This window comes from Gossypium hirsutum, chromosome D07, assembly GCF_007990345.1.
Source record: "Gossypium hirsutum isolate 1008001.06 chromosome D07, Gossypium_hirsutum_v2.1, whole genome shotgun sequence".
NCBI lineage: Eukaryota > Viridiplantae > Streptophyta > Magnoliopsida > Malvales > Malvaceae > Gossypium > Gossypium hirsutum.
In genome coordinates, this window is record NC_053443.1 from 46,397,605 (window position 1) to 46,410,221 (window position 12,617).

The window sequence follows — 12,617 nt, forward strand, 5'->3', positions numbered from 1 at the left end:
CAATGAAATCTTCAAAAGTCACATTTAGCCCCCAATTTGGCCGATGGAAATGAATGAACATGTGGTGGCTGAATAGTCACATGTTGTACATGAATGTAATGTTTCTAGAATCCCTTCAAATGTCATGTTCAGCTCCCGTCTTGGATGGTGACAATTGAATGAGCTTTGGTTGAACGAATAGTCACTTTACATACATGGATGTGAATATTCTAGAATTCCCTCCTTTAAATTTGTCCATTGAATGCTTGAATCCTTAAGTCTTAAGTTTTTATATTCTTGAATTTTGGTTGGAAGTTGAAAGATCTTCATGGAAAATGTACGGTCAATAAGGTACCTGCAAAACACTATAAATAGAACCTCATTTCACAACTCAAATCATCCAAACGCATAAACTAAAATATTATAATTGCAACAAAAATATTAAAAAACAAACAAACAAGCTAAAAAACAACTTCTTTATTTAAAATGTGAATTTAAAAGAAAAACTTATTGGGAAACGAATAAAACCTTGCAAGGTTGTTGTTCCATGTTAAGTCCAGAATGCAAAGTGGATTGTTCCAACTTATAGCAAATGACTTGTATGAGAACATTGAATTCCTCATTTAGTTTTCTAGCCCTTGTCCTTGTAATTGGCCCTGTAGGTACTTGCAACACATCTCCGAACTCATGATTAGTCCCTTTTTGAAACAAGAACGGAATTTTCACATTTGGTCCTAAAGTCGTACCCATGCTCACATCAATTATATTAATAGTATTTTATATAGAGGTGACCAGCATTGTATTGATGTGATAAGGACGAGTTTGATTACTTTTTTTTAATTTGTATGACATTCTTACTAGGAACAATTTGTTACAATCAACTAGATCTGTGAATGTTAGAGAGCAAGTGATTATATTTTTACATATAATAGGCCATAATGTAAGGTTTCGAGTGATTGGATCAAGATATTATAGATCAATTAAGACAATTCATCTTTACTTTAGGGTTGTATTGAGAACTATTTTGAAATTGCATAAACTAGTCATTAGATTACCTGATGAGTCAACTCCTAGTGAAAAAAAAATCCAAGGTTTTTCCTTTTTTTAAATATTGCATTAGAGCATTAGATGGAACTCATGTTCCTGCATTTGTTCACTTAGCATTCAAGGAAGATTTCGTGGCCGTAAAGGAGGGATAACACAAAATGTATTGGATGTCATTACATTTGATTTGAAATTTTCCTATGTTTTAGCTGGTTAGGAAGGTAGTGCACATGATTCTCTTATTTTAAGTGATGCACTTCCACGCCCAAGAGGATTTAGAATTTCGTAAAGTAACAATTAACATTAATTATACAAAATAGTTCAATTAAGATCATAATTTATTAGTAATAATTATGTTTTGTAAATTTTAAGTAAATATTATCTTTTTTATGCTAGATATGGCATCCAAAATGGATATATTTCTCCATATCGTCATGTCCAATATCATTTAAAAAAGTTTAGTGATCAGCAACCAGAAAATGCAAAGGAACTCTTTAATCTTCATCATTCTTCATTGTGAATCACTGTTGAGCATGTTTTTCAAATTTTGAGGAAATGGATTTCTGTGTTAGATGTTGAACCATTTTGGAATTTCAAAATTCAAGTAGAGATAGTGTTGGCTTGTTGTATCATTCATAATCATATAATAGGAGTTGGTCCTAATGATTTACTTAATCAAGGATTATATGAGGAGTCTAAGTCTGATTTGATAATATCAACTCTTACGGAGCGAGAAGAAAGAGAATAAACAAGAGAATGATCTACTAAGAGAGAGGAAATTGCACAAACTATGTGGATTGATTATATGGCTAGAAACATTAGTTAGGTATAGGTCTTAGGTTTAACGTTTCTATGTTAAGTACGTTTTAATATTAAAATTGTTTTTTTTTTCATGTTGGTTGGATATTGATATTGAAATTAGCTTGTTGGATATTGAAATTATTATGTTTTAAGCTTGCTGGATATTAAAATTATTAATAATGCAAATTATTAATGAAGAATGGGTAAGGGCAACAAATAAGGGATAATAAAGCAATTCAGGTGGACAAAACCAATGGAACATCTTTTTCTTAAATTTCTTACAGAGGAGGTCCAAAAAGGAAATAAGACTTCTAACACTTTCAAAGAATTTTCTATTAATAGTTCTGAAGTTCCATAACTTCACTCTATATACACAAAAAGGTTAAGAACCTTACCCGCTTGTTGGTTTCCCTACTTTTCCAGGTTCATCCTCAAGAAGTTTGCTCCATGCAACACCTTCCATAGTTACTCCTTCTTCAAGCTACCGAAGAAGATAAAGAACAAGAGAATTTGGAACAAGGTCGAGAAGAAAATCATCCTTGGGAGCCATCTCTCAATTATTTATAGCCCTTTCTGCGCTAATTCTAATCCTATGAGAGTCATACATGGCTAATTATTTTGTCTCCCACTAAGGAACCGACCAATTCCATCCTAATCGAACCAAAATTGGATCTTAACCATGTCCAATTCAGTTTCTAGTTTTCCTGTTTCTTCCAATAGAGGTTGCCAACTTGCGACCTCTTTCAATTTAGTCATCTATTTAATCCAATTTTATAGGTTATTAGAAATTTGGGTGTTACATTTTGGGTCTCTCTTGAATTGGGTCCAATTATATCTGTTTTCTCAACTTTTGATCCAACACTTTATAATTTAATCCAACCCAATATTTTTTTTCTATTTCCCAAAATAAATATTAGTTAGTTAGTTAATTTAATTATTTGAATTAACTCAATTAATTTCCAATTAAATAATTTTCTCAACCCAATTCTAATTCTGTTAAAGTCATGACAACTTTATCGTAAAAGAATCTATAAGAAAATATATTTAATTTCCACATTCATTAGGTTCATAATGACTAATCAATTTAATTCCATTTTTGAACTTCAATTATATAATTATAAATAATTAAATAATAATTTAAAAAACCTAAATTAATTCTCAAGTCATTTCTATACTTAGTGAGAAAATGCATCCATTTGAGAATGTGACTCATTTCTCTAACTTCATCATTTATGTTCTTTTGGTTTTCCATGCAATTCATTTCTTATTTCAAAAAGCTAGCAAAGAAACCGATTGGACATATATAATTAGGGCTCAAATAATATATAGTTAAGTTTCAGCTTTTCGCCTATTAATTATAAACTTATTTATTCATGAAGTTATTCCATTATAGTATTGTGACTGAGCTCTCCCTAATTACATACCATTACGAAAGCTACTTAAACAGTGCTCACCTAATGACCTTGTCATAAGTGTGTTACCCTCACAGGATATTCTTAATCTCTTTGGGATAAATTCATTCTCCCAATATGGTCATATTTCATCTCATGGTAACCATTATATCTTCCTTTCATGAAAAGTCAATCACTATCAAATAGTAATCAAGTCATTTATCACAAATACAAATGACTCATGGCCATATTTACTTTTCATCTATCATATAATGTCAATGAGAGGATATCATTTACCCATTAGATGAGCTATGAATTCCACTATTGTGAATGATGCTACATACTGTAGAAGTCGTATACCAAATGCACTGGCTTTCAGTTCCTTATCTATTTGAACTCAGGCTTTTATTTCTATTAAAGTATACGAGTCATGCATACATAGTCCATCATCCACATTGGATTAAGGCATGTCACACTATGAATGTCACAAGTGAATAAATCCATAAATGAATCTAGGATCTATTCTACATGAGTCTTGACTGATGTACTGTCAATCCAATTAGTCACATCTCTGTCTCTATCTTTAAGGAGTTATTCGCTCTGGTGTTCAAGACAAAGCATCTCCCTTATTGAACTTGATAGACAACATATTAGTCTTTCAATCAGTTTGCTCATTTCTGATTAAAATAAGGAAATATTTAGGTTAGTCTACTAATACAATCTATATTTTCATATTACAATCTTGCCACGTAATACTGCTTAGTATTAGTTAAACGCTAGATTATCAAGGAGTCAATATTTGCTTCCATTTTTCTTTGCATGTAAAAAAATCGAGGAAAATATACAAAGGGTATTAATGTAATCAATGAATATTTTTACTAAACTAATTTATTCAGAAAAAACAAATATATAAAATGAATATACTACACTTAGGACACCAAATTCAATAGTCTCTCACTTGCCTTAGTGAAGTAGATGAGCCATATTTTGCATTTTCGTACCCTTTACATGTTTTTTAAAACTTCTAGCTATCAAAGTCTTGGTAAACGGGTCTACAAGGTTGTCCTCTTATGCGAATTTGACTACATTCATTATTTCGTCTACTATTGTCTGTCTGATGATGTGATACTTTCTATCACTGTGTTTTGTCTTCTTTTGGTTTATGCTTTACTTAGTGTTAGCTATTGCTACACTATTATTGCAATGTAGTGTGATAGCTTTTTTCATACAATGAACAACTTCAAGATTCGTAAGGAACTTTCTAAGTCGTATTGTTTCTTTTGTTTCCTTAGAAGTAGCCACATATTTGACTTCCTTAGTAGAGTCAACAGTACAACTTTATTGGACACTTTTCCAAACTATGGACCTGCCGCTTAGGACAAAGAAAGCTTGATGTTTGCGAATCTCAACACATTTGGAAGTCAAAATTGATATATCCAATTGGATTGATATCTCCTCCGTAATACACAAGCATATAATCCCTCGCTCTCCGTAAATACTTGTCAATGTCTTATATCAAAATTCACTTGATATTGATTCACCAACCCTACTATGAAATAGATATCTGGATGTGCACTCAACATAGAATACATGAGATTTTCTACTACTGAAGCATAAGGAACCTTTCTCATGTATTCTTTTTCTTTCACTATCTTAGGACAGTCCTCCAAAGAAAGATGAAAGTCCGATGCAAAAGGTTGAGCTCCCTTCTTCGAATCGGTCATTATATAACATTCCAATATATTGTCTATGTTAATACATTCTGCCTTTGAGAATAAAAAGATGAAAGAATGTTTGTTTTCTTTTAATTTTAACTTATATACTATTAATAACTTATTAATTAATTATAATTTGTTAAATCAATCACTAATTTATTAACATTAACCTTAATTAACACTTTGGTGGATGATAGCTGGCTATCACCACTGTTTGACCATTTACCAATAGTTTACTCATTTAGTCCTTCAATTAATTAAGATTCTATCGCGATCAACTTTTACCACTTTTACAATTTAATCTTTATATCTAGAGGTGCTCATGGGCCGGGCCAGGCCGAGTTCGGGCCGGGCCCATAAAAAAATTTCAGCCCGGGTCCTAGGTTCGGGCCCGACCCGGCCTGAAATATGGGCCTGAAATTTTGCCCAGGCCCGGCCCGACTTGGCCCGGCCCATTTTTAATAAAATACCAAAAATTTATTTTAAAAATTAAAAAAGTATTTTAAAAATATTTTAAAATTAAAAAAAAAGTATTTTTAAAATATTTTTAAAATATTTTAAAATTAAAAAAAGTATTTTAAAAATATTTTAAAATTTAAAAAATTTAAAAAATAAATATATTTATTATATCGGGCCGGGCCGGGCCGGGCCCGGGCCAAAAAAGTTATTCCCGAGGCCTGGCCCGTTTTCTAAACGGGCCTCATTTTTTTGCCCAAGCCCATATTTCGGGCATATATTTTTACCCAAACCCTCCCATATTTCGGGTGGGCTGTCGGGCCGGGCCGAGCCGCCCGGCCCATGAGCACCTCTATTTGTATCTTAACTAGTCACTAATTTGACAAAATTATCTATGCACAATTCAACTCGCCTATATAATCACTCGATAAATATTTAATAAAAATATTTCCAAGCTTGATTTATGAAAATGAGGTCCTGATACCTCATTTTTCGACACCACTGACTTTTGGTACGCACCACTTGTATCTTGACTAACTAACCAATTAATAAAATCTATCAAATCATGATTCACTATTATATCATATTTAACTTATAAATATTAATTAAATATATCTACGGACTCTCTTGTCGATATTGTGGTCCCAAAACCACTGTTTCCGACATTATTAAAAAGACTTTTCATTAATAAAAAATGAATATCACCCATATTATTGTTGAACTGGTTGTTATTGATATCATTAAAAACTCAACAAATGGTAATGTTTTACTTGTTTCCCTCATTCATGATTGCATGACTTGGTTGATGAGATCCCCTTGAAGTTGTTTACAGCATACCTTCCGGGAATACACTGATGTTTTGGGTAGAGCAAGAAGTAATATCAAATCGTAGTCTTTTGCGTAATATTAATATCTCGTGACTTATATATTGTTTGTCTTATTATCTCGGGGTTTTATATATGCATTCTCTCGTAAATGCTAATTTAATTGACACACCTTGCACTCGTTACATTTAAATAAAGCTCCTCACTTATGACCCCAAAAAAAGCATGGTATCGCAAACTACAATCAATTCTTTTTACATAAACAAGAATTTTATTCAAACCCTTGTGTAACTTGACTTTGTAAATACCTCTAATTGTAGGACATTTGAAAAGAAACAAGAATTGCTTCCGGAAGAAACCACACTGTGATCATATCCTCAAAGATGGGAATAAATTCCAAGAAATGATGCGGAACTTGGTTCTTGTAAATGTCATCCATCCACACCAATGGTTGATAAAGAAAGGCTGCTATATCTGGCAGCAGATACCTTTGAACTTGTATTCAAGATAAAGACAAGTAGGACAATTATTGATCAAAAATGACCAACTATCGCATATTTTGTACGACAACAGTTTCTAGCTTTACATCGTCTTCCAAACAAGGCAATTCAACAATGCTATCCTTTTTATTAAATTGGAGGGAACAAAGAACAATGCCTGCTTCAACACTCTTCTCCATTCATTCCAATTCCCACTTGTCTTCCTTATTTTAATGAATAATTAATAATTTCGATACAAATAACAAACTCAATGCACTTAACTTGTTAATTTACTTTAATCTAGAAATGCCCATACATCAAGCCCGAATTTATGAAACCTTTAGCCGAACCTCACTTGGCTAAATCTAATCGAATCCAGCACATTGTTTCCCTCCCTCTTTCTCACTAAAATAAAGGTTTATAAAATGTTTTTAAGTAATGTCTTAATCATATATGAGAAGAGATAGTTTCCATCAAAAACAATATATACATCTAATATGAGAAGCTAGTTGCTATTAGTTTACATATATTTGTGACGCCAAGATATATATTTACTATTTGAGATGATTACAACTTCTTGATTATAAAAATCAAAGTTCTGCACCATCACTTTTTTGATAAAGGGATGCAAAGTAACTTCATGTTTCAATCCACGATTAGTTTTTCAGGTTAGAATATTGTCGTCATTATAATTAATATATTCAAATAATTATTAAATTAATAATTAGAATATATTCGATCAAAATAAATTTGAAAATGACAGTAAAACTTAAATCAGAAATATAGAAAAAAAAAACTACCTACGATTTATACTTGATTTAATTGGAACGAAAAACCTCAAATACATTGCAGTTTAAGAATAAGATATTTAAACTCAAATTTATTAAATGCACTGTGTTAAAAGATGGCTTCATCTATAGATATTTAATATATTAAATGGTTGATAATTGGTGTCACCCATTGGTCCTAATATTAGGAGGATTTTCTTTTTATATTTTTGTATAAAATTAAAAAAGGAAAAATATTATGATCTTATCATTTCAACCAAAACAATATTTATTTTTAATGTATATTTTTTTTATAAATATAGTTGTTACATAGATATTTTCACCTAAATTATTAATGTGTCATGATATATAACCGAAAATAATTAAACCATATAATTAGATTAGTTTTATATCTGTTAATATATATTTCCTTTTTTAATATGTTTAAAAAATTTATTTAATATGCAATAGAAAAACAAGAAGTGCTCGCTTCAGTTATCCCACTGCATCCAGAAAATTCCGTTTCTTTATTTGAATTATAAAAAATCAAGATGAAAATGACATAAATTTTATTAATTATATGTTTTTGTTTAGTAATAGTATAATAAGTGAAGATGCATGATCTGTGATGCCAGGATTAGACAGAGCAAAACAACTTAATTATAAATTTAAGATTCTTTGAATATTCAATTTCCAAGATTTAATAATCTTTTGCCTTTCAGAGACACAATTAGGACTTGGCTTTTCACGTTATCAAATAATGGCCTTTTGTGTTACTAAACAATTGTCCTAATGTTCTTTTTTATACAAAATTTATTTATTTTTTCTATACCACATTATATAAGACAAAGTCAAATTTGGGTCTTCAGTCTTTTTATTCTAGAAAAAATAAACACTATTTTCATGAGCAATAAAAAGAGTGGTTGTCGAAAATGCAAAAATGAAAAACGGAATATCTTTCACTTTTTTCCATATACAAAAGTCTTGCTTTAAACTCACGAATACTGAATATATATTTGAACTTTGAAGTCATAATGTTCTGTATTTCTTTTTTTTTTAATTTTACCTGTGTGGTTAGAATATCTTCTTGTCTAACTTGACTAAATTTTTAAAAGAAAAAGAAAAACACAAAGAATCTTAAATTTAAATAAAGAAAATGAGTGATAAGTTTGGCATTGGTGTAATTGCACATAAGAAGACAAGAGTGGTTTGTGAAGTCCAAGATAGGGTGTGTGGTTTTTGTTTTCACCTACCCTACGTTACCATCATATTTGTTTATAAGCTCAGGAGTGGGGATAATGTAATCATCCTTGAAGGTTGTGCATTTATTAATATTTTAGATCAAAAGGTGAAAAATATATTCTTGGAAGATGGTTGATTTAAAACCACAGTTGAATAAAAGACCATGATTTTCATATCTGAATGATCAAATAAATAGGGTAGTAGGTTGAAGAAGAAAAAAGAGGCTAGGTGTAAGAAAAAGTAAAATTGAAAGAACATGACATTTTGGCTATTTGTTATCAGACTTGACTGACTTCTGCATCAACCCTAACGATTAACTTGTATAATTAATTTTCTTTTTTAGTTCTATAGTTGAATTTTTCGTCAATAATGTTTGTCGAAAACAAAAGAAAAAAGAGTTAATATAAAATAGTAATTTTTAAATAACAATAAATATATTTATTTTATTTAAGTTAAAGATCATCTTAGCTCATCCAATTTTAAAAAATTATAAAATAATCACTTAATTTATTTATTTTTAATACAAAATCTTTAAAATGTTACTCATCAAATAACTTAACATTATTTTTTTCATATAACTTCGATGTCATATTGTAAAAAGAAAAAAAAAACCAATTTTAAACCTAGATTCAGGCCACCGTCTGCTTTTGCTTTTGGTCGGCTAAAAAACCTTTATTAGAGATAAGGAAGACACAAACAACACCTCAAATAAACAAAGAAACACCAAAACAGACCGTTACAAAATCACTGTCGTTTGCTTTGATTAAAAACCTCACCAGCTCAAGAACACCAGAAAAGCAAACAGCTTACAATCAATGCCTCCTTTTGCCAAACCCCATAAGATCCAAGACATAATCAATGAAGTAACCCTTTATATTTGACGCAAAATGGACTCTATAATTCAAGCCTATCGAAGATCATATATAACAGATTTTCTAGCATCCAACTCATCTTCTGTGAATGCCATAATCAGAGCTCTCCTACCAAACACTTCATTGGCCCTCTCCAGTTTAACGCTTTATTTATCAATATCACCGAATTCAGTCTTGTTTTAGAGTTTTAAGAACAGCTTCAGCTTCTTTAATTTCAAGATCTCGACCCATCCTTACCAAAAAATTTACTCCATTCACATTCAATAACTTAAACATTGTTGCTTTTTGGCTTTCTTCTCCTATTATTAGAATGAAAATGATCTTCATCTCTGAAAAAACTAAAGCTTAAAACAGTCCACCATCTCTCCATTTCTCCTAAATCCACTAAAAAAGGACCCTCCTCCCAATTTCAAATGACTAATTTCGTCAATCCCAACTCCGGCTTTTGTCGGAAACGATGACGTTCCATAGTTTCCGATATCCCGTTTCACTTTACGATATAAAAATATAATTTCAACATTTTAATAATTTATATATTTATAATTTTTAAAAGATTAAATAAAATTTTACCATTTTCTAGATTAAAATATAATTTTATTATTATTAATTTAAAATTTTATAAATTATAAAAGATTTAAATAAAATATTTAAAAAAATTATTTAGGTGGACTAGAACTCCTTCCAACCCCTTAACTCCTCTACCGTTTACCAACTTCATTTTCTACCTCCTCAACTCCTCTCCTCCTTCTCCCACCGCCACGCCGCCACGTAACGCCGAATCCTCTACCCGAACTTATCTTTCACTTCAAAATTTATTATAAAAAATTCAAACAATCCCTTGTGATGAGGAAGTTTTTTGAGGAACCATAGTCGAATCCAAATTTAGAAAAAGGAGAAGAATTGATTTGGCTGGGGAGTTGTCGAATGGCAGTGACAAGGGAGGATGGTGACGAAGAATAGAGAAAAAAAGCATTTTTAGATTCCATGACAAGAAAAGAACCAGAAGTGTATTTTTAAGTGTTTTGGATTTAATATTTTTTTATATTAATTATAAAATAACATATAAATAAAGTGGAAAATAAATAATGGTTAGAAAAATACATATCATTAAATTAATTGATGAACCAGCAAACTTTTAATATTTTAATAGTTTTGGACTAAAAAGTTCAAATTGATAAATCAGATAAGCATTTTATAACCTTTTAAAATTTAATATCTTATGTCACAAAAAAAATCTAATATCTTAATAAAAAGAATTTTAATATTTAAATGATCATTTATATAATTTAATTTGACCGAAAATAAAGAGGAAGGATTATTTAGTAATGGTGAGTGAAGAAATTTGTGGGAAAAAGCTTTTCGCTTTTATCATTTGCTTTCGAAAAATAACATGCCTATATTCAAAAGTTAAAGAGGAAGGTATACTTTTGAGCTTCCTTAAAAAAATAATAATAATAAACCCACTTAAAATTTTTTATTCATTGGGTGGGACCGGTGGGTGGGTGAAGGGGTTTTTGTTTGAAAATAGAAATTTGAAAAAGTGCATTTGCCCAGTAAAGATCGATCATCACGGTTTCCATTTCTAAGGGACACGTGGCGGTTTCCTCTTTTGCCGTACAAACCGCTTGCCGTTGCGTACTTACACCGCCTCAAACGGTGACTTTCACTTTCCAAACCCCAAGACACTGTTTTTTTCTAAACAAAAATTCTTTGCTAATGGATATATCACTGTAATTTTAAGAGATTTTAAGAGTTTAATTTTCTTTTTACATTCTACTTAATAATTAGTTTTTCGAACAAATTTATAATTTTTTATTTAATACACATAATCTCATCATTTCATAAAAAATTTTAATTTCAATAATTATTTTTATTTGACTATAATATTTATTTTATTAAAAATATTTATAAAATTTTAAAAATATAATGATATCCGAACATTTTTATATTATTTATTTTTAAAATAATTATTCCTATTTTATAATTATTTTATAATTTTTAAAATTGCAATAACTTAATTTTTTAAATCATTTGTTTATCTAAACAAAGTAATTACAAATCCTAGCATTTTATATGCATTTTGAATTGATGAAATTTAAAATACTAGCCTTTTAAAAATCTCAAAATTTTTAAAATTCTTTATCCCAACACACTTTGTGGCGGTGGAATTTTTGAACTCTACGAGTGAATTTTGAATTTTGACAGATATCTTATTTATTTTTTTATTTTTAAATACAATATAATGACACATGATAAAATCCCAATTATGTTTGTAGAGTTAAAAAATTCATTGACAGGTACCAAATAATTATCCATTCTTTAAATGTATTATTTTATAGGTATTTATTTAATACACCATCAATAGAGTTTTTTAACTTTACAAGCAGACTGAGGATATGAAAAGTATCACATTTATTTATATAATTATTTTTTTATTTTTTTACTATCCCCTGTAATAAATTTGTCAAACCTCTAATTCGCCCCTAGAATATAAAAATTTATATATCAAATAATTTTCTTTGCTTTATTTAAATAAGTTTTTAATTTTCTATAAAGTAAAAAGTAATAAGATCATCTTTATTGTTTACTTCTATTTAGTAAGGTATAGTTATTTGGCCCTCCAATTTTACAAAAAAAAATTATTTTAGCTCTCTACTTAATTTTTCGCCTCTTTTAGCATTTGAACTTATATTGTTTGTCAAATCACCCTAAAATAGATGAAAAAAATTAAAGTCTATTAAGTTTTTTTTTCCAAATGTATGCCACGTTAGCAATTAATTAATTTTAAAAAATTAAAAAATTATAATCTTTATATTTTTTATTTTTAAACATTTATACTTTGTTTTTAATTTTTGTTGGACAAAACACGTTAGCAAACAAATATATAAATATAAATAAACAAATACTTATATATAAAATAAAATAAATTGAATAATTTATATTTAAACTATCAAAGACGAAAAACCAATAAAAAACATAACGAAAACCAGAAATCGAAAAGACAAATCGAGTTTTACTAGATGTTGAGGCCTGTTTTACACAGTTTC